General features: G+C 41.9%; 1 protein-coding gene across 1 annotated transcript in view; it reads right to left on the bottom strand.

The window, feature by feature from the left end:
• mrpl13 (mitochondrial ribosomal protein L13) overlaps positions 1–20,552 on the bottom strand; it is a 293,506-nt gene that overhangs the window by 187,803 nt on the left and 85,151 nt on the right. The gene's annotated exons all lie outside the window — the stretch shown is intronic.

Here is a 20,552-nt window from a genome sequence, read left to right as displayed (position 1 = left end):
TTGAAAATGTGCCGTCTTACTGAAATCCCTTTGGCTCATTTTCCACTTGCCAAAAGGGCAATTAACTTGCATTTGACTGGTGTTATTGTCTATGCTATGGAGAGAGAATACTTGAAGGATGTATTCAATGTACAATGAAATTGAAACATAATTAATCATGGGCAATGAATCATTTCTCAAAATTCAGATTGTTGTTAGATGTTCAGAGAAATGTCAAGTTTGAACAAGTCTTTTGTGTTCCAATGCAGGGATTAAACAAATCATTATTTCCAAATGTCTTTTGCCAGTGTGCAAACTTTTTTAATCCTCGCAACACTACTGTTATGTGTACTCAGCTGGAAATAATAGTTTTAGAATAGTTTTAGTTTTAGAAGAAGTTGTTTTTTATGAAGGAGCCGTGATCCTTAAACTCTTAAACATTTTAAATTATGAGAAATTACATTTGAAAAAATGTCAATGACATTTATTACATTTACATATGTAATCGATATCAAGTAGCCTATATAATATACATAAAAAGGGATATATATATATATATATATATGTATATATATGTATATATATATATATATATATATATATATACACACACATCTCAATATATAAATTGTATAGTGTATATATAAATATAAAGTGCATTGAAGCTTTAGTTTCCTCCAGATGCAAATGATTGTTGATCTCTTCTTCATTGCAGTTATTTGAGTTGTAAATTTTCTATGCTCATTGCTACATCTTGAAAATGTGCCGTCTTACTGAAATCCCTTTGGCTCATCATACAAAACCTTGATGTGATGCTAAAAAGCTTGGGAGTGCCTCTTAAATCATGTGTTTTGAATTTCAAAAGCTTCTCACAAACGTGTGAAGGATATTGTGGCGTGTGCTCTGTCGTACGCAAGTGCGTGAACAGATGTTGCACAAACGACTAGATAATTTCTGTATTATGAAGCACAATGCCACGTGGTTTTGACAACCAGCACACACCCAGTCCCAGGGGATCGAACAGAACAGTGCTCCTATCTTGTGAGCACGGCAGGGATTGTCATGTACTGTTCCAGTTGCAGGATGTTCCCTGGTTTATGTAGCATCTTGAACAAAATGAAGTGCCAAATAGCATTAAAATCAAACATATAAACCTCCGAAATAAATTTGCAGCATGTTGCATCTTCATTCACACAATTGCAACACCATCATTCAAAAAAATAGGCACCCAAGCATTTTGCCTAATATGAAGTGATATATTATATTGCTTTTATTAAACAGTTCAACAAACGGAACTGTCTGCTCTCTAATCGGTCAATCAGTACGTTGATGTCATACACTGATCGGTCTGCAAAGTGCGCTTCAGTCGAACACACCTATATATTTTGCTCCTGAATGAATCAGTGGCTAAATCCGAAATCGCCTCCTATACCCTCAAATAGGGTATTATTTGAGGGGACAGCCATTTTCAGTGGTGTCTGAAACTATAGTGGACGTTATTGATTGTTCACTCATTCAATCCCACATTGCACTGAAATAACGAGTGTACAACCGATGTACACTCAACGGCTGTCCGAATTCGCTCACCAGTGGCGTAGCAGCAGGCCCCCAAATGGCCCGGGCCCATTTGCTCGTGCATGACCAGACGCTACACCACTGTCGCTCACTCCTTTTCATTCACTCCTTCAAGTGAACAGTATTAGGGGACTAGTGAATGAGGGTTTAGGGGGCGATTTCAGATTCATTGGTTTTAAATGAATAGGTTCAATGAACGATTCAATTGACTCACACATAAAGACAGTCACTTATCACCACCTACTGGCGTAACGATATAACCTGCAGAAAGGGTCGTTAAAAAAATGTCCTATGTGCTTTTGGACTGTATTTTCAGCACTCTCGGAACACTGCTTAGAAAATTTAAAAAGGTCCAGATTCTGTCTGGACCCACATGTCACATACAGCTCATCAATTGTATCCCTTTAGGGTGAAGGTAAAAACGAGATGAAAATATTTCCCATATGTCAAAACTGTATGTGCTGGGCTGTGAGACTGTTTTGCATAGACACAAATATCAATATAATCTAACTTTATTTTTAGTGCAATACTGAGCTGGGAATTTTGCTTCTTTCCTCTTTTATTTATTCACAACCTTTGACGTGAGTTGGCTTGCAGATCATGAAATCTCCTAACGGATCTCATTCACATATATTCGTCATCTTATGTTTGAAAAAGCCAGCTCATTTTAATCATCAGGCTCAGGGGAGACCAAACAGCAATCTCTGCTGTAAAGAGACCATTTGTTTTACTAATTTATGAGAATTCAAGCAGGCATGATTTCTTCACAAACACACTGGTTTGAGTTTTTCTCTCTTTTTCTGCTCTGTTGTTGGCTCTGAACCTTGGACTGTATTCTGTGGCATCTGGGATTAAGCCATGTTAAAATACTTCAGTTAAAAGTGGTTTAACAAAATATAGACAGTGATGTACTCCTGCTTTGCACAACAAATCTGGCATTATTTTTGAAAAAGATTATATATTCTAGCTAAAGGGGACATTAAGATTTCAACAATGGCTCATTAACTTTATGCACCAAAGTCAAAACATTTACAGATAAAACTCGAAAAAATCTGAATATCGTCCAAACTTTTGTGTATTTCAGTAATTCAAATTAAAAGGTAAAACTAATATATTTAGTATATATAACTATATACATATGCATGATTATACTTTTCAGAGGGCCGACATTTCTGTATTTAAAATCCTTCTTTTTTTATTGATTTCATTTAATATTCTAATTTTCTGAGATTTTGAATTTGGGGTTTTCATAAGCTGTAAGCCATAATCATCAAACTTTTGCAAGATATTCAAAATTTTCGAGTTTCACCCGTATTCAAAATTTAGCACTGTTTTTACTTTACATGAGCTAAATTTTGCAGTGACATTCTCAGCGCATATCAACACAAAATTCAGCGTGACCTGGTTTGCTCCCCATGGAAAATGTGTATTGTTCCTCTGGGACTGAGTTTCGAGGAAGTGCTCACTCATTACATCTATGTCTGTTTTATGCAAACGGGAAGGCATCAAATCTCTTTTAAGCGTATTTTTCAGAGTGGAAGCAGAGCTCATCTCTTTTCATTCACACAGCGAAAGTTGAGTATGATTGAAGAAGCTGTCAGACCCTGCTGTTAGAGGTAAATAAACACAAAGCAAAATATTTGATTCAAAGACTCTGAACTTTGCACTTGATAAGCTATTCTGGCAAGAGACTCACTCCATGAAAAATCATACTTAATCATTACTTTTTTGCTGCTTTTATATTTGTCCTCTTGTAGAGAAATTCCCCCTCAAACAAAACTTGGTCCAAGTAATACACTTGTCTGGCTCTAACATTTGGCCAAGAGAGTTTGCTGTTCAATTTGCTGTGTTGGGTATACTTTTCTGTATGCTGTATGCTGTATGCTGTGTGAATGTGATTATTGATTGTTGAGTGTGTTTGAGCTCTGATACGCGAGATATTATATTGGATGAAGAAACAAAGGCGACTTCGTCTGCCAAAACCGACCTAAACGATAGAGCATTGGCCAGATTCAATCTAAAACCTAAACAAAAGAAACAAGCAAACGCATCTGTATAGTATTTTCTGTTCTGGTTGCATTTGAACCATGAGTGCTGAGTACATTGTAAACAAAATTTTGTTAGATTAAGCAAATAATGAATAAAAAGATTTACTTATTAGAACATTTTTGTTAATTTGTTTAGGCCTTCTTGCTTTTTTGTAGTTTTTGTTTTCTTAGTATTGTCACAGGCTGGTTGAAGCAGGCATGGAAGCGGGATCTTAATTGCAACAGTGTTTATTTAAACAAACTAAATATTACACGAACAGGATTCAAAGTGAACAGGAACAGGAGGCTTATATACACAGAACAAAGAAAAGGACATGAGGTAATTAACTGAACATAGGTGAATGAAGTGATGACGATAAGGGATAGGTGAAATAACTCAAGAGAGACAAGGAGCAGGAAAACTGGGAACAGGACTGAACCAAAAACACAATGAAGGGGTGAAACTCAGGAAACCAGATACAGGACAAACATAACCCTGACAACTATTTTGTACACTGAAAAAAGTTTAGTCAGTTCAACTTAGAAAATGTAGGCTACTTCATGTGGTAACATCTATAATAACTGGTTTTCTTTAAATGAATAAAAGATTTAAGATTACTGATTATTACGGAATTCAACCATACTGGTTTTACTGAAGAATAACTGTCAGTAGATGTAACCTGATTTCTCCAGCTAGGTAAAATAAATTAAAAAGTTTAATATAATATTTTTTATTTTATATGATAAAAGTAATTTTTCACCTTGATATAAATACACTTGATGTAGTTTATTCATAATAAACCAGTTTTGTTGAAATGTGTTGTTCATCATTACACACAATGAATGTAATGAACCACCAAGTAAAGCCAGTTATGAATACTGAGCATAAAACTTTGAGTGCCCACAGGCTAAGCACAATGGTAACATCTAAAATTAACATTAACTATACCAACATTTTTCCCTTTACTAAAAAACACATATAATAACACTTAATCCCTAAATTTACTTCCCTTTCAAGGGAACTTCGAGCTGCGTCAAACGCTGCGGGAACGCCCCTGCGTTGTGCGTCATGAAGCACGTATGGAATCAGCCCAATGGAGAGATGAAACGTCATAGGCGGGTGACGTCATCGACCAGGAAACTATAAAGCACCCCAAAAACACAAGCGCATTAGCTTCTGTGCTTTCAGTCGCGCTACATGTGAATCTGTCCCTGTGTGATATTGTCTGTCTTACATACCCTGCACCACACAAACAATTTATCCCTATATATATATATATTGAGAGATTATGGCGGACGAACAGCAGTTTAGAAAGTGTGTTCCTCCCTGCTCGCGTTATTTAACGAGCGGGGATACACATGATCTTTGTGTTGTTTGTTTGGGAGTTCAGCATGCCCAGTTTGCTCTCGAGGGAGCAGACTGTGAGCATTGCGAGCGTTTGCCGTTAAGGACGCTCCGCTCCCGCCGATCGCTCTTTGAGGAGAGGATCGTGGGGATCGCAGATGGATCTCACAGCGGGGTTTGAGACGGGCTCTGCCTTATCTCTCCCTTCACCTGTGAGATCCAGTGCCTCAGTCCCGGGTTCGGAAGCACGCGCTGCGGTTTCTTCCGCTCGGGCTGAGGCACCAATGCTGCAGCTATCCAGTTCTGAGGAACTTGATGTTGTTAGTGTTGAGGGAGATGTGGAGGATTCCCCACCCCACACTCCTGAGAGTGATGAGCTTATGGAGGTGTTAACAAGAGCTGTTGAAAAACTTAATATTGAATGGCCAGTGACTAGACAGGAGTCTGTTTCTAAATCAAAGTTGGATGAGAGATTTTTGCCGTCACGTGTGCAGCCTCCACACCGGTGCCTGCCGTTTTTCCATGATCTCCACACCGAGGTGTCGAAATCATGGAGAAAACCGGTGTCATATAGAGTGTTTAGTCCCCAGACTTCAACATACGCTAATATTATGGGAGCCAAGGCTCATGGTTATGGTGCTTTGCCTCGTGTGGAAGAGACGCTTGCGAGCCATCTCTCCCCCGAAGCAGCATCATCTTTTAAGGCACCGGCATTACCCACCAAGCCTTTAAGAAACACTTCGGCTTTGGTGGGTAAAGCATATTCGGCAGCAGGTCAGGCTGCGTCATGTCTGCATACTATGCCAATCTTGCAGGCATACCAGGCTGATCTGCTAAGGGACATGAGTGAGAGTGAGGAGGTCAGTACTGACGTAGTTCGCGAACTGCGTCAGGCTGCTGATTTATCCCTGCGTGCCACCAGAGAATCGGCCAAATTAATGGGTCGTTCTATGGCAGCTCTGGTGGCCGCAGAAAGACATTTGTGGTTAAATCAGACTAATATTAAAGAGAGAGAAAAAGCTTTTCTTTTAGATGCTCCTCTTTCTCCCATGGGGTTGTTTGGTGATGCTGTGAATTCAGTTATCGATAAATTCCAAGAAGAAAAGAAACAAACTGCAGCTTTTAAAAAGTTTCTTCCCCTTAAAGTTCATGTCCCTGGGGCTGCTGGGCGGGAGCAGCCCCGGCCGTCTTCGAGCTCATCACATAGAGCGCAGCAGAGGCAGAGTGTCGCGTCTCGTGCTCCCCCTGCTGGACAGTGGGCTCAGCCGCGACACTCTCAGCTGAAGCCTTCTCCCAGTAGAACTGATCTGAGGACAGTTATATTGGCTAAGAAGGCTTCGGCTAAGAAGAAGTCCTGACGCCAAGCCGTTCAGGATGCTGAGGGTGGTCCCCACCGAGGCGGAAAGGTGTTCACCTCTTTTTACGGTGCCCATTCCTCCTCGGTGCCCTCAGGGGCTCGTTCTGCCAACCCCGCCTTTATGCCGGGGCACAGACGATCCCAGCGAGCGCTTTCTCGAGGGACGCTCGCTCCCTCTGAGGAGGGTCTCAGAGCGGTCAGACCAGTTGTTCCCTGCCGGTGCGCCGTTACAGGGCGCTGCGTCTGCTGCTCAAGTTACACCAGAGGCCAGTCTCGAGAGGCTGGTACCCTTAGTAGAATTTCTGGCAGAGTGGAAAAGCCTTCCAAAAATATCTCATTGGGTCCTGCAGACAGTAGAAAAGGGTTATGCTATCCAGTTCAGGTGTCGTCCACCAAAATTCAGAGGGGTTCTGCACACAGTGGTGGGCCCCGAGCAGGCTCTGGTATTGGAACAAGAGGTGAAAACGCTCCTTCAAAAAGAGGCTATAGAACGGGTTCCTCCTCCCAGTTTGGAGTCAGGTTATTACAGCCGATATTTCATCGTTCCAAAGAAGGATGGGGGGTTGCGTCCAATTTTAGACCTGCGCATATTGAATCGCTCGGTAGGGAAGCTAAAATTCAAGATGCTCACTATCAAGCAGATCGTGTCTCAAATCAGGTCCGAGGACTGGTTTGTCACGATAGATCTGAAGGACGCATACTTCCATGTGTCCATCCTTCCACAACACAGGAAGTTCCTGAGGTTCGCCTTCGGGGGCGAGGCGTACCAGTACAGGGTTCTTCCGTTTGGCCTAGCTTTATCTCCCCGCACTTTCACGAAATGCATGGATGCAGCACTAGTGCCTCTGAGGCTTCAGGGCATTCGTATTCTCAATTACATCGACGATTGGTTGATTTTAGCTCAGACCGAGCAGATGGCGGTTCGGCATCGAGATGTCGTCCTCGCTCATATCAGAAAGTTGGGGTTGAGGCTGAACGCAAAGAAAAGTGTATTATCTCCTTCCCAGAAGACCACTTTTCTGGGTGTCGTTTGGGATTCGGTATCGATGCGGGCGCGACTCTCTCCGACCCGCATCGCTTCGATTCTCTCAGCTGTGAAACAAGTGAAGCTAGGCCAGCTACTCACTGTCAAGCAGTTTCAGAGACTGTTGGGTCTGATGGCAGCAGCGTCCAACGTTATACCTTGCGGCCTGTTGTACATGAGACCGCTACAGTGGTGGCTCAGGACCAAGGGATTCTCCCCGAGGGGAAATCCGCTCCGCACGTTCAAAGTCACGCGGCGCTGCCTTCGTGCTCTGGTCATGTGGAGAGAAACTTGGTTCCTATCCAAAGGTCCTGTGCTGGGGGCTCTTTGTCGTCGCATAACGCTAACGACGGATGCTTCCCTCACAGGGTGGGGGGCGGTCATGAGTGGTCGCCCAGCCCAAGGTCTGTGGCAGGATCATCATCTTTCGTGGCACATAAATTGTCTAGAGATGTTGGCTGTGTTTCAGGCTCTGAAACACTTCCTAACAGACCTGAGAGGCCATCATGTGTTAGTTCAATCAGACAACACGTCGGTGGTCTCTTATATAAATCATCAGGGGGGCCTGCGGTCTCGCCGGCTTTACAAGTTGGCCCGTCAGATCCTCCTGTGGTCCCAAGGGAAGCTACTATCTCTGAGAGCAATGTATCTCCCTGGGTATTTGAATGTGGTAGCAGACTCCCTGTCGAGGCAGGGGCCGAGGCCAGGGGAATGGAGACTCCACCCCGAGGTGGTGGAGCTCCTTTGGTTGAGTTTCGGTCGCGCCGAGGTGGACCTATTCGCTTCCAAGGAGACCACTCATTGTCATCGGTGGTTCTCCATCACTCTTCCAGCCCCCCTGGGGTTGGATGCTATGGTGCAGCCGTGGCCGAGGTCACGTCTGTACGCCTTTCCCCCGATTGCTCTGTTACCAGGAGTTCTGGAGAGGGTCCGCCGGGACGGGGTCAGTCTACTACTAGTAGCCCCGTTCTGGCCGGCCCGAGTATGGTTTGCGGACCTGATTTCTCTCCTGGACGGTTCTCCTTTGGAGCTCCCGGTCAGGAGGGATCTACTCTCCCAGGCGGGGGGCACGATACTTCACCCCCGCCCAGAATTGTGGAAACTGTGGGCTTGGCCTCTGAGGGGGCCCAGCTCATAGACTCCGGTCTCTCAACCGAGGTTGTTGAGACCATTCTTAACTCCAGAGCTCCATCCACGAGGAAGCTTTATGCCTTGAAGTGGAAACTCTTCACTTCTTGGTGTGGAGAACACCTGCAGGACCCAGTTAACTGCCCAGTGGGTGCAGTGCTGGAATTCCTGCAGGAGCGCTTCTCCACAGGGTTATCCCCCTCCACACTAAAGGTGTATGTGGCGGCACTAGCTGCTTACCACGTCCCTTTCAGTGGAGTTTCTCTTGGGAGACACCCGCTTATAACTCGTTTCCTCCGTGGCACTTTGAGGCTGAGGCCAGCAGTTCGTACGAGGGTGCCGACTTGGGATCTGGCCATTGTATTAGAAGGTCTTTCCCTAGCTCCTTTTGAACCTATCGAAGAAGTTCCCGAGAAGTTTCTCACTTTTAAGACAATCTTTTTGCTTGCTATCTCTTCACTAAAAAGAATCGGAGATTTGCAGGCTCTGTCGGTTTCACCCTCGTGCCTGGAATTTGCACCTGGCATGGTTAAAGCTTTTCTGCATCCTAGACCAGGTTACGTTCCTAAGGTTCCTACTAATATTGTTAGACCTACGGTTCTGCAGGCCTTCTGTCCTCCTCCATTTATGTCATCGGACCAGGAGAAACTTAATTCACTCTGCCCTGTTAGGGCATTAGACGCTTATGTCCACAGAGCTGCCCTGTGGAGGAAATCAGAACAACTTTTTGTATGTTTCGGGCCACCCAGGAAAGGGTGTCCGGCGTCTAAACAGAGAATGAGCAAGTGGGTGGTTGAGGCTATCTCACTTGCTTATGAGTCGGCTGGCCAGCCTTCACCTTTGGTTGTCCGAGCTCACTCTACCAGGAGTATGGCTGCTTCTAAAGCTCTTTTGTCGGGGGTTTCCCTGAGTGATGTTTGTGATGCGGCTGGATGGTCTTCACCGCATACTTTTATTAAGTTCTATGACCTAGACTTAAGCTCTACCCCTGGGGCACAGGTGCTCTCGTCCTCTGTGCGCTAGTCTCACATGACGGTCATTTGGTCCTATGGCGACGTGGGTATTCGCGTTCCCGCAGCGTTTGACGCAGCTCGAAGTTCCCTTGAAAGGGAACGTCTCGGTTACGTATGTAACCCTAGTTCCCTGATAGGGAACGAGACGCTGCGTCGCTCCGCCATACTCCCGGCACTCCCGTTAGCACTTCCTTCAAGCCTATCAGAAGCTAATGCGCTTGTGTTTTTGGGGTGCTTTATAGTTTCCTGGTCGATGACGTCACCCGCCTATGACGTTTCATCTCTCCATTGGGCTGATTCCATACGTGCTTCATGACGCACAACGCAGGGGCGTTCCCGCAGCGTTTGACGCAGCGTCTCGTTCCCTATCAGGGAACTAGGGTTACATACGTAACCGAGACGTTTCTTTTACCCTTGCAAAGCATGCTGGGAACTACAGATCCACTGCCCAGGGCTGCGTTTCCCAAAGGCATTATAAGCCTAGGTAGATCGAGGAGCATTTGGCACCAGTGGTCTCTACGATCAACTTTGTTCACAATGCTTTTGAGAAATGCAGCCCTGGGCAGTGGATCTGTGGTTCCCAGCATGCTTTGCAAGGGACTGCATTAGGAGAGTAAATTTAGGAATTTTTCAATAAAGGGAAAGATGTTGGTAGTTTATGTCAAAGTTCAGTTTTGTTGAACATTAAAGAGTTTCTGTTATTGAATGTTGTGGTTACCATTGTGCTAAAGAGTAGCACTGCAAATTGCCAGGAGTAGCAGGAGTCTTTCCCAGCTTCTCGGGTCATAGGCAAGAAAACACCCTGGACAGATGGATGGTCCATCACAGGATGACACACATACACACATATTCATATTCACACTCACACCTACGGGCAAACTTAGTCTCCAATTCACCTGTCCTGTATGTCTTTGGATTGTGTGGGAAACCCAGACGAGACCAACGTCAACACCGAGAGAACATACAAACGAACATGAGAAGATTCATCTTGGTAATGCAAGATGCATAATGCATATTGCATAATGCAAATGTAATCAATGGTAGTATGAAGAGTTTTGAAAATGTGGCTTCAGTATTGACCAATGGTTGCTAGCAATTGAAAAAAAACTGTAATGTTTTTAATAATCCCAAATCACAATTTCTCATTGAAGAAAAATTCACAGGTGTGCATGTGTCGAATATGTCCATCCTGAGCTTTATTGGACATTGTATGTTTGGTCAATGTTACTCAAATAAGTTAAAACAGCGTTCCCTTGTTTTATGTTGCATCAGACTGATTGAAGTAGGTTACAACAACAAAATTAGAATATGTATTTAGAATTAAGTATAAATACCTCCTTAAAGCAACACCTGCAACAAATGTTCACTTTTTACAGTGTTGTTTTTATTAAAGTTTTTTTTTTATTGTTGTCATTTATGTTCTACAAACATAAAATGTCTACAGTATAAACTAGATAATTTTTTTGATTATGATACATTTCTACGTGTGTCTTAAACTGCTGATTCAATTCACTTGAATTAAAGTGTATTTTAGGTCAAATTGGAAAACTATGTTTATCTATATGGACATAAATTCTCACACTTTACAACGCAGGGCATTTCTAAGGCACCAGGTTTGCAGACGTGACAAAATAAGGTTGTATGACCTTGTGAACCTTTGACCTGGGAATTCTCCAAATAAAGTGTTTCAAACAACATTTCCTTATGATACTTTCTGTCATATGAGACAGGTCAATGGAAGCACCAAAGAGCTTCACACTGGGCTTGTCCCTCAAAACCCATGACCTCATCTTGACATTTCAAATTTGATTCTTGAATTTGATCAAACACACCGATTGCTGAAATATCCAACAGAACAGGTCGATGTGAGAAATTTTCCAAAAAAGGCAAGAAGCCCTGGAAGACTGCTGTCTCAGTGGAATATCCTTTAGGCATTTGCATGTTGCAGAGGGACCATTTGTCTTCATCACAGTGTAAATTGTCTGCCAAAACTTTCAGTTTAGGATGATTTATAACCATGTTGAATGGGCAGCCTGGGTTTTAAAGACTCGATGGGCTCCGGTATGTCCTGAATGAAAGAGACTGAGTTGCATGTCTCTAGTTTTATGGTAGGTGGTCACATCAGTCAACTTTTAGCAAATCCCCCACACATTCCATCCCTCTAAATTTAACCACAATTACTTAATTTCACCAATTTTACGAATTACCCTACTAATTGTGAAAGCATTTTTTTGTGTTCCATTCTCTGGATGAAGTACAGAGGAGTACTCTTGACCTTATCAAAAACATTTACTTGATCATCTCAGGATTCATTGTCTTAAATAATAAAGATTAAAAAATGGGGATAAAATAATGTAATGGGGTAGAATATGGACTACAAACTAGATGGACTACAAATCCCATGATTTAAGATGCTATAAAGGGAAACCAAACTGTTTAGACTTCCTCTTTGTGGTACCATCTGTCAAGCAGGAAAAGTTGTTTGGTGTCTTTCAAGGCTGTGTAATAGCAGATGAAAAGCTAAGTTGATTAATGATTAGCATATAACTGAATTGGGAAGGTAAGGGTTGTGATTTATGATGACTAGAGTGAGTTTGTCTAGTTTTAACATGTTTGTATTGGTCTTCTGTTTTAGTATTCTGATGGGAATGGTGTTGATTGGTGCCTCAGAGAATTAAGCAGATATATTTGAGAACACAGGTACTGATCTTAATTGAATTATTGAATATGGGGATTTGTTTTTAAGCTTAATTTTATAATTGTAATTTGTGTGTTATGTTTAATGGTTTTAAGGTTTTTTTAATCTTTGTAAATATTTTATTGGGCAATCATCAATTTTGTTTTATTTACAGATGATGCATGATTGCCGTTTACTTTATTGAAAGCATTGGTGGCTTAATGGGTGTCTGAAGAGATGACTTTAATGTTGAATTGAGTCTTGTGTACAGAAGTGGCAAAGTGATTGATTTAATTTGTGATATTGTTTTTGTGTTTTGTTTTGTTGTCGTTTTGTTTGTTTTGGACCTATAACTGACAGTGGGGTTCCCATCTTCTTTTATATGATCTACTCTGTTAAGGTTTGGGGAATAGATTGTAGTGGTTTGATTTACTTTACAATTGTGGAGGTTGGAGTGAATTTTTGTTTGGTGAACTTGTGAGTGTGCACACAGTTTCAGAGTAATTTCTATTGGATAGGATTGGGAACCCTGTTGTAACGGTTACAATTTTGTTTGTTTTCTCTCTTTGCCAGTTCTGATTACCCATTGTGAATATTGTGCAATAAACTTTGTTATCTTTGCAACGAAACACACTGTGGTTGTGGCCCTTTTATTTAGTTCTCATCTCTTGCGAGATGACGGGGTTACAATAACATAAAACAAATACCTAATTTTTGTCTGCATTTTGTTGATGTGTGAGCAAAATTTTATAAGGTGAACAGAAACACCTCTCACCTTCAAACACAACTTTTCACAGTAATGTGTTTTGATATCTTGCATGACTGAGTTACACAAATTCAAGTCATAAAGCTCCATGAGGGACAAAGAGTGGACCAGAGAAGGAAAGGAGGCTTGTCTCTCCAAGTTCTCAGAACTAGTGATTCATTATTCCTTTAAAAAAGTCACTATTATGCTACTTTGAAGGTTCCATATTTAGTTTGAGGTCTCCTACAACAGGTTTGCATGCAATCAAGATCAAAAACACTTTAATTTTCTCATAATATAAATGTTCACATTACATAATTTCTCAAAGTGTCTGAAAATGGAATGGTCGAAGATTCAGTCTCTCTAAACCTCTCCTTTTCCGAGAGCCTACTCTGCTCTGAATTGTCAGACGGCCCAGCCTGTTGTGATTGGCCTGCACCGATTACAATGCATGTCGGAACCAAAACGGCCATTAGTATATCTTATAACTGTATTTTAGAGTTTGTTTTTACAGTATATTAATCTTTAAAACTCCCTAAACAATGTAAGAATGGTCTGTGTGAGTTGAGCAAATGATTGTGCTGTTTCACATGCAATCTCCATTTCAATAAAAATCGTATGGCTATTGGAACGTACATGATGTTTGCCAATGAAGTGTAATAAAAGTAGTTTTAAAAAGGTTTCATGCTGGCTAAATTGATGAACATTTGTGACAAATTTCAGTTTTTCTCAATCAATTTGACATATTTCTTCTAACTCAAATCACTGCTCTCAAGACAATTAACATGGTGATATAAACGCTTTGTAATTGTCGTAAACAGATTGTAAGTTTTCATCTATTTCAATCAAATAAATCATATGCAGAATTTTCTCAAAACATTGTGTACAAAATTCTCAAATGTGTTAACAACAGTTCCCTTTCAGTCAGTCACTACAAGTTACGTCAGTGACTGACGAAATGGGGGTTTCGCTAGAGAGCCCTATCACGTTCAAGTTATTAGAAAATGAGTCAATGGTATGAAAATACCATGGGTCTGCAGAATTTGCATCATGAACTCTGCCCAATCACGTGGGTATAAAAGGAGCCGCAAGTGCAATCTCGCATTATGTTTCTGCTTCGGAGACGAAGTGTTTATGTGCTTCTCTTCTTCATCAAGTGCAACGAGCATCTCTCTTCAGTCGGTGTTGGTATGACGGCACGGTTTGCTCGTGGATGAGTCATGTTCTCACTACGGGAACATGGCCATTGCGATGCTTAGATCAATACTCAATGATCTCCGTAGGGGTAGAGTTCCCTCTGCCACAACCCAATTTATTTCCTCCTCGCAAGGGGATACTTTGGCTTGTGGTCAGAGTGATTTGAGGGTTACAGTGTGGAACAACCCGACGAGTCTTCCACGGGCCACGCCCCCATCCACATCGCAAGCCTTGGAGCTTCCGGGTGAGCCTGGTTCCTTTTGGGGACACTGTGTTTCATTCGAGGCTCCGGCGAATGACGCCATGTCGCTCACAGATGAGGATTCGGCTGCGTTGCCTCCCTCGGGAATGCCAGCGTTTGCCGAGTCTGATCCAGAGCTGACGGCCATGCTTGCCCAGGCAGCTGAGAGCATGGGGCTCGAGGTGCATCAGGAAGTCACCAGGTCCTCGAAGTCCCCGTTGACTTCTCGCGGCCCGGCGGCTTCCTCCGCCTTCTCTGCACTCGATGGTGCGGCGGCCAAAGGGTACACTGGGGTCCCCCCAGTGGAGCACTCTGTTGCGATGCAGCTTTGCCTACAGAGCGCCTTCACCTGGCGTGGCAACCCTAAGCACCTCTCCAAGGCCTGTAGGTTTTCTGCCACTATCGTGGCGACGGCCTACATGTCATGGCCATCCTTTAAGTCCATCAGGCGAGGGTGCTCAGGGACATGCACAAGGGAAGGGCTTACCCAGGGCTTGTGCAAGAGCTGCGCACTGCTACCAATCTCGCTCGGTGGGCGACAAAGGTCACTGCGCATTCCCTGGGTCAGTTGATGTCCACATGTGTGGTCTAGGAATGCCATCTATGAATCATGCAGCCAACGAGCTCTCACGACTACGGCCATATTCCGGGGAATGGAGACTCCATCCCCAGACTATTCAGCTGATTTGGGAACAGTTCAGTGACAAGTAGATCTGTTTGCCTCCCTAGACACTTCCCATTGCCGCTGGTTTTACTCCCTGACCGAGGGGACCCTCTGCACAGATGCACTAGCGCACAGCTGGCCGCAGGGCCTCCACAAGTATGCTTTTCCCCCAGTAATCCTTCTTGCACAGGTCTTGTGTAAGATCAGGGAGGACAAGGAGCAGGTCCTTTTGGTTGCGCCTCATTGGCCCACCCGGACTTGGTTCTCCGAACTGGTGCTCCTCGCGACAGCCCCTCCTTGGGCAATCCCTCTGAGGAAGGATCTCCTTTCTCAGAGACGGGGCACCCTTTGGCACCCACGTTCCGATCTCTGGAACCTGCACATGTGGGTCCTGGATTGGACATGGAAGGTTTAAATACCCTACCACCTCAGGTGGTGGCTATCATCACTTCAGCTAGAGCCTTGTCCACGAGACACACCTACGCTCTGAAGGGGAACTTCTTCGTCACCTGGTGTTCTTCTCGCAGAGAAGATCCCAGAAAATGCCCAATCAGGTCTGTGCTGTCCTTCCTCCAAGAAGGGTTGGAACGAAGGCTGTCTCCTTCCACCCTGAAGGATTATGTGGCTTCTATCTCTTCGCACCACTACCTTGTGGATTCTAAGATGGTAGGAAAGCATGACCTGCTCATTAGGTTCCTTAGAGGGGCGGGGAGGATTTAACCCCAATGGTATTTTCATACCATTGGCTCGTTTTCTAATAACTCAATGGTGATAGGGCTCTCTAGCGAAACCCCCATTTTGTCAGTCATTGACGTAACGTCTCAGTTCCCTCCTTCAGGGAACGAGGCTTACATACGTAACCGAGACATTCACACATCCAACCACAATCTTTATATCAGGAAAAAACTTTGCAGCTATTTTTATTGATTTTACAAAAATCACAAACATTTATAGCTTATACCATCTTTCTAAACAAAAACTAAAAATGTTCATATTTTCAATTGCACATGGAATGATTTCAGTTGGCTACAAACTGGTTTTTGCAGGGTTAAAAAATGCACACATCACAGGACATTTTACATAGGAAATTTTACGTAACTTGCCGTAGCATATGTCCATGTCCTCTAAGTGTTTACTTCAAAAGTCAGTTCTATTACAGTTCCCAATCAAAGGCTTCTCTCTATGCTGTGCTCCTTGCGCTATGGGAAAACATCTTTATTTGACCGGCTGTAACCTGTAAAGTATCTGTGGCAAACACGCCAAGAACGTGGCTTTAAATATCCTCTAACGATGATATCATTGGAATGCACACTCGTGATAGGCTGTAAATAGAAGTGAAACAGGTGCACCTTCAGATTTCTTTGTCTTCAGTGACCATATTGTGTGTCTAACTCCTAACAAAGTGGACGGATAGAGACTATGTGTCCACTTTGTTAGGAGTTGGAATTCCAGCTGGCAGTGTACAGAAATTTCTCAGTGTGAAAAAGATGTGAAAAACATCATGTCGCAAACAATCAGGAGATGCATGCCTCCGTGCTTGCTTTGAATGCTTGCATTGGAGCATGGCGAGTTTGAGCAGTGTCAGTTGTTCTCCAATAAAGTGCTTCGCGCTCGTCTTGCATATAACAAGACAATCTGGCTGAGGAGTGGGAGACTGGTCCTTACCTTTCTTGTTCTATCTCCAGCCTCCTGTTAGCTGCTGAAGACAGCGCTTCTTCAGAGCGGGCTGAGGACGTAGGTTCTCTCAAGCTATAATTTTATAATTCTTTGTTGAAACTGTTCTAATATGAAAATAACTATCCAACTATTACGTCCACCACACTAGCCAGTGGCGTAAGTCATAGCAACTATTAATTTGCTATGAAGGCCGCAACCGTGGGTAGGCCACTACCAAGCAAACAATGTCACACTGGGTGAGGGATGCTTTTGCTCTAGCCTATGAGGCGAGTGGTCAAGCTTCGCCTCTAGGAGTTAGGGCTCATTCCATCAGGGGGGTTGCATCCTCCTGGTCTTTGGCAAGAGGCACCCCCTTGCAACAAGTATGTGATGCGACAGGCTGGTCCTCTCCACACACTTTTATCAGATTTTATAGTTTGGACGTTCATGTTACTCAGACCCGGCTACAGGATGAAATGACTGAGGGAGCATGTGAAATTGTTAAGGGGGCTTAACTTTATACCATGAATGAACAATCAATACACACCTCGCTTTGGAACGACAGATTTTTAAATGCAGCGCTCTCTAAAACACTCCATATGCAACTGCACAGGTAACCACGTAATAAAAAGAGTAGCGAGCGTAATTTATTATGCATATATTAACCCTTTCACGCTTAAGTTTAAAATATTCTAACTGACTCCCCAGAGTGAGTTTTTTCAAGGCAACCGTTATTTTAGAACGTTTCCCCTTAATGTTTCCATGGCAACGCGTCATATTTGTCACGTGACACATCGCAGCCACAATAATGCATGACAGATGTATCGCTATTATTTTGTTTTTCCTTTTTTATTCAAAATATTCACACTTGCTTACCATGTCATCAACTATCTGATATTCCGATTCTCAAAAATGTGTAAGTGAGTGTGTTTGATCGTTAAAAACCTTTATAAATAATCTTAATCTTGATCTTGATCTATAACATGAGATGGGCGCCACCATGTTTCTTTGCGCCGCAGTTCAGAGAGTCCTGTCAGCCATCAGTTTCTCCCAAAATACATGTAAGAAAGTGGCCGGTGAACTGTGAGAAGAATATAATAAACTTTATAGTTACTTCTACTATGTTTGTCTGATATGAATAACACACGTTGGCAAATTATAGTTGAATAGATTGTTATTGCTGCTGATGTCACGTCACTGAACATTCTAAATCCCATATGTGGGACCGTACCGCTCAAAAGGTTAAACATTTCATTTGTGACCATGAATACAAAAATGAAACTAAGGGGGCACAAATAGATCTGAGGGGGCAATGCCCCCTTTTGTCCCCTTGTGGCGCCAGGCCTGATGTTACTCCAGCCTCACATGTCCTTGAGTCGATATCCCAAGCTCATGTCTGAGGCCTTTCTCATGTTTGTGCCCACTACTTTGAGGGGTCCAGACACTTTCCAGTGTGGTGCCGTTGGTATTCTTGGTCCCATAGCACTATGAGTGCCGCATTGAGAGTAGCTTTTGATAGGGAATATCTCGAGTTACATGACTATAACCCTGTTCCCTGTAAAAATGAGAATGTGATGCTGTGCTGCATTGACGCACTGGGGGCATGTCCAGACGTCTCTTCAGACAAAGGGATACCTGAAGGCAAACCAATTTCACGTCTATTTATAGCCTATCACGGCGTGGATTCTAATGACGTCATTGTCAGAGGTTATATGAAGCCAAGTTCTTGCCGTGTTTGCCACACATACTTCACAACCAGTCAAGCAAAGATGTTTACCCATAGCGCTATAAGCACAGCATCTCGTTCCAACTTTTTCAGGGAACGGGGTTACAATTAAGTAACCAAAAAGTATTTTTTCTGCTAAAACCCATTTCTGAATAATTATTCACTTTTTCAAAACTATGAGCACAACAGCAGTTTATGTGGGCTAAACTGTTGATAATTTTCCATTACTTTGGCACAAAATAAATTCAATGACTACATCTTTCAAAATACATTAATTAATTTCTCACTCAGACAAAAACACTGCCAAAACTCCACCTACATGCCAGCAGTTTGCGTGTTTAAATATACATTGTTTCAACTGTTAAACTTAAGTTCAAAACCTAACATAATATAAATTTAATAAGGCTACATTTCTACAGTAATACTATATTGAAATATATTCCCAAATCTTAAAAAAATGAAATCATATCAAAACAATTAGCTAACAATTAGCTGAACATACACATCCCATACAGAAATGTAATATGTCAATTTATGTCAATTACATATATAATGTCAGTGCCCATGTATGTCTGCTGCCTATATGAGAATATATGCAAAAGTCATATATGTAAAACACATAGACATATATGAAACATATGTATCAAAATATAGCAAAAATGGCCGTTTTCATGTAAGTGCCATATATTTTCCCGTATATGCACATAAATGTTAAATATATGTAAGAAATGCATATATGTACTTATTTCAATGCATCAGAATAACATGCATGTATGTTTACATACATTTATTAAATATTTGGGAAACAAATATGTATGTCACATATTTATACTTAATGTTTCTCCATATATGCGAGAAACCAATACTATGTATACTGTAATATATGCAGATATATGGTATCATATGGATGAACTCAAATATTTTCTTCACATGTTTGGACACATAAATGTTCATATATGTTGCAGGCATATATTGTGTTCTCAGATAAGTCAAATATATGTATAGATATATGTCATGCTATTTAAAATATAAGTACATATATGGCCATATATTACATTTTTGTATGGGATGTGTTAGTTTTTCATTTTCTTTAAAGCGGACAACTTAAAATAGTTTTGTACATAGACCATGTAACATATACTACAATGAATTCTAAACAGAAGAGAGCTGTTCTTGTTTTGTAAATAAATTTTACAAAAGAAAACATTGTATAATGATACCATTTGTTAGTGTTTTTTTGGGTAATTGTTTTCAAAATTCCCTCATGTGGCCTTCGAGGTTTTGCTCCTTCATCTCTGAGCAGGCGGACTGCTGGTAAAGTTCATATTTGAGGGCAAAAAAAGAGAGAAAAACACTACAAAAAATTATATCTTTTGGTTCCGTGTTCTGTAACGGGTGGTGGTTGTAGTAAGCACATGGCGGAAACAGAAAGAAAATGAAACACAACTAAAACATACGCAGACTAGAACTTATTCCTGATAGTATGAGTTGTTTAATGCATTTTGCATATGAAATTAATTGTTGTGTCAAGCTGAAAGATGATAAGGAGAACTGTGTGAAGAGTTTTGAAAAGGTGACCTAAGTATTAAGAAATGTGTCCTAGTGATTGTAAAAAAATTAAATAAAAACCCCAATAGGTAAAATAACTACATAGGTAGGTGTAGATAGATAGATGCAGCTCAAATGATTTTAAAAATTTGTAAATGTATACACACCATAAGAAACAGACAATGGCTGCAGCTCATTTACAGACACAGTATTTTACAAGCCCTTGGTGTGATTCGCACCATTCAGTCTTTCCACCTCCACCTGGCAGTCACATCAAGTGTATTGTTACCTCTGTGTGGACATCTTCCCAAAGCCAAGGGAGTGCTTGAGAACATGACATAAGTTAAACCCATTGCCATTTCAGGGAATAGTCTTGTAGTAAAACTTATTCAGGATGTCCAATCTGCTTTTTTCCCCATACAGTGACCAAGGTTATGCACAATTTTGAGATTGAATTGATGAAGCAAACAATAAGGATAATAAAATATTAACGTATAATTAAAATTATAAAAAATTAAAGACACTAAAGACAGTTTAATGTTGAATTAGAAAATGAAAGAGATCTTTATCAAAGAAACCTTTGAAGGTTGGCTTGACTGAGCAGTAAATTGAATTTCGAAGGTTTTGAAGTTTAGATAGATAGATAGATA

Source organism: Siphateles boraxobius, unplaced genomic scaffold (genome assembly GCF_051911475.1).
Source record: "Siphateles boraxobius isolate OS27281-9 unplaced genomic scaffold, OSU_SipBor_1 12, whole genome shotgun sequence".
Taxonomy (NCBI): domain Eukaryota; kingdom Metazoa; phylum Chordata; class Actinopteri; order Cypriniformes; family Leuciscidae; genus Siphateles; species Siphateles boraxobius.
The sequence above is the reverse complement of the archived record's forward strand: the minus strand, read 5'-3'. Positions and strand labels throughout refer to the sequence as shown.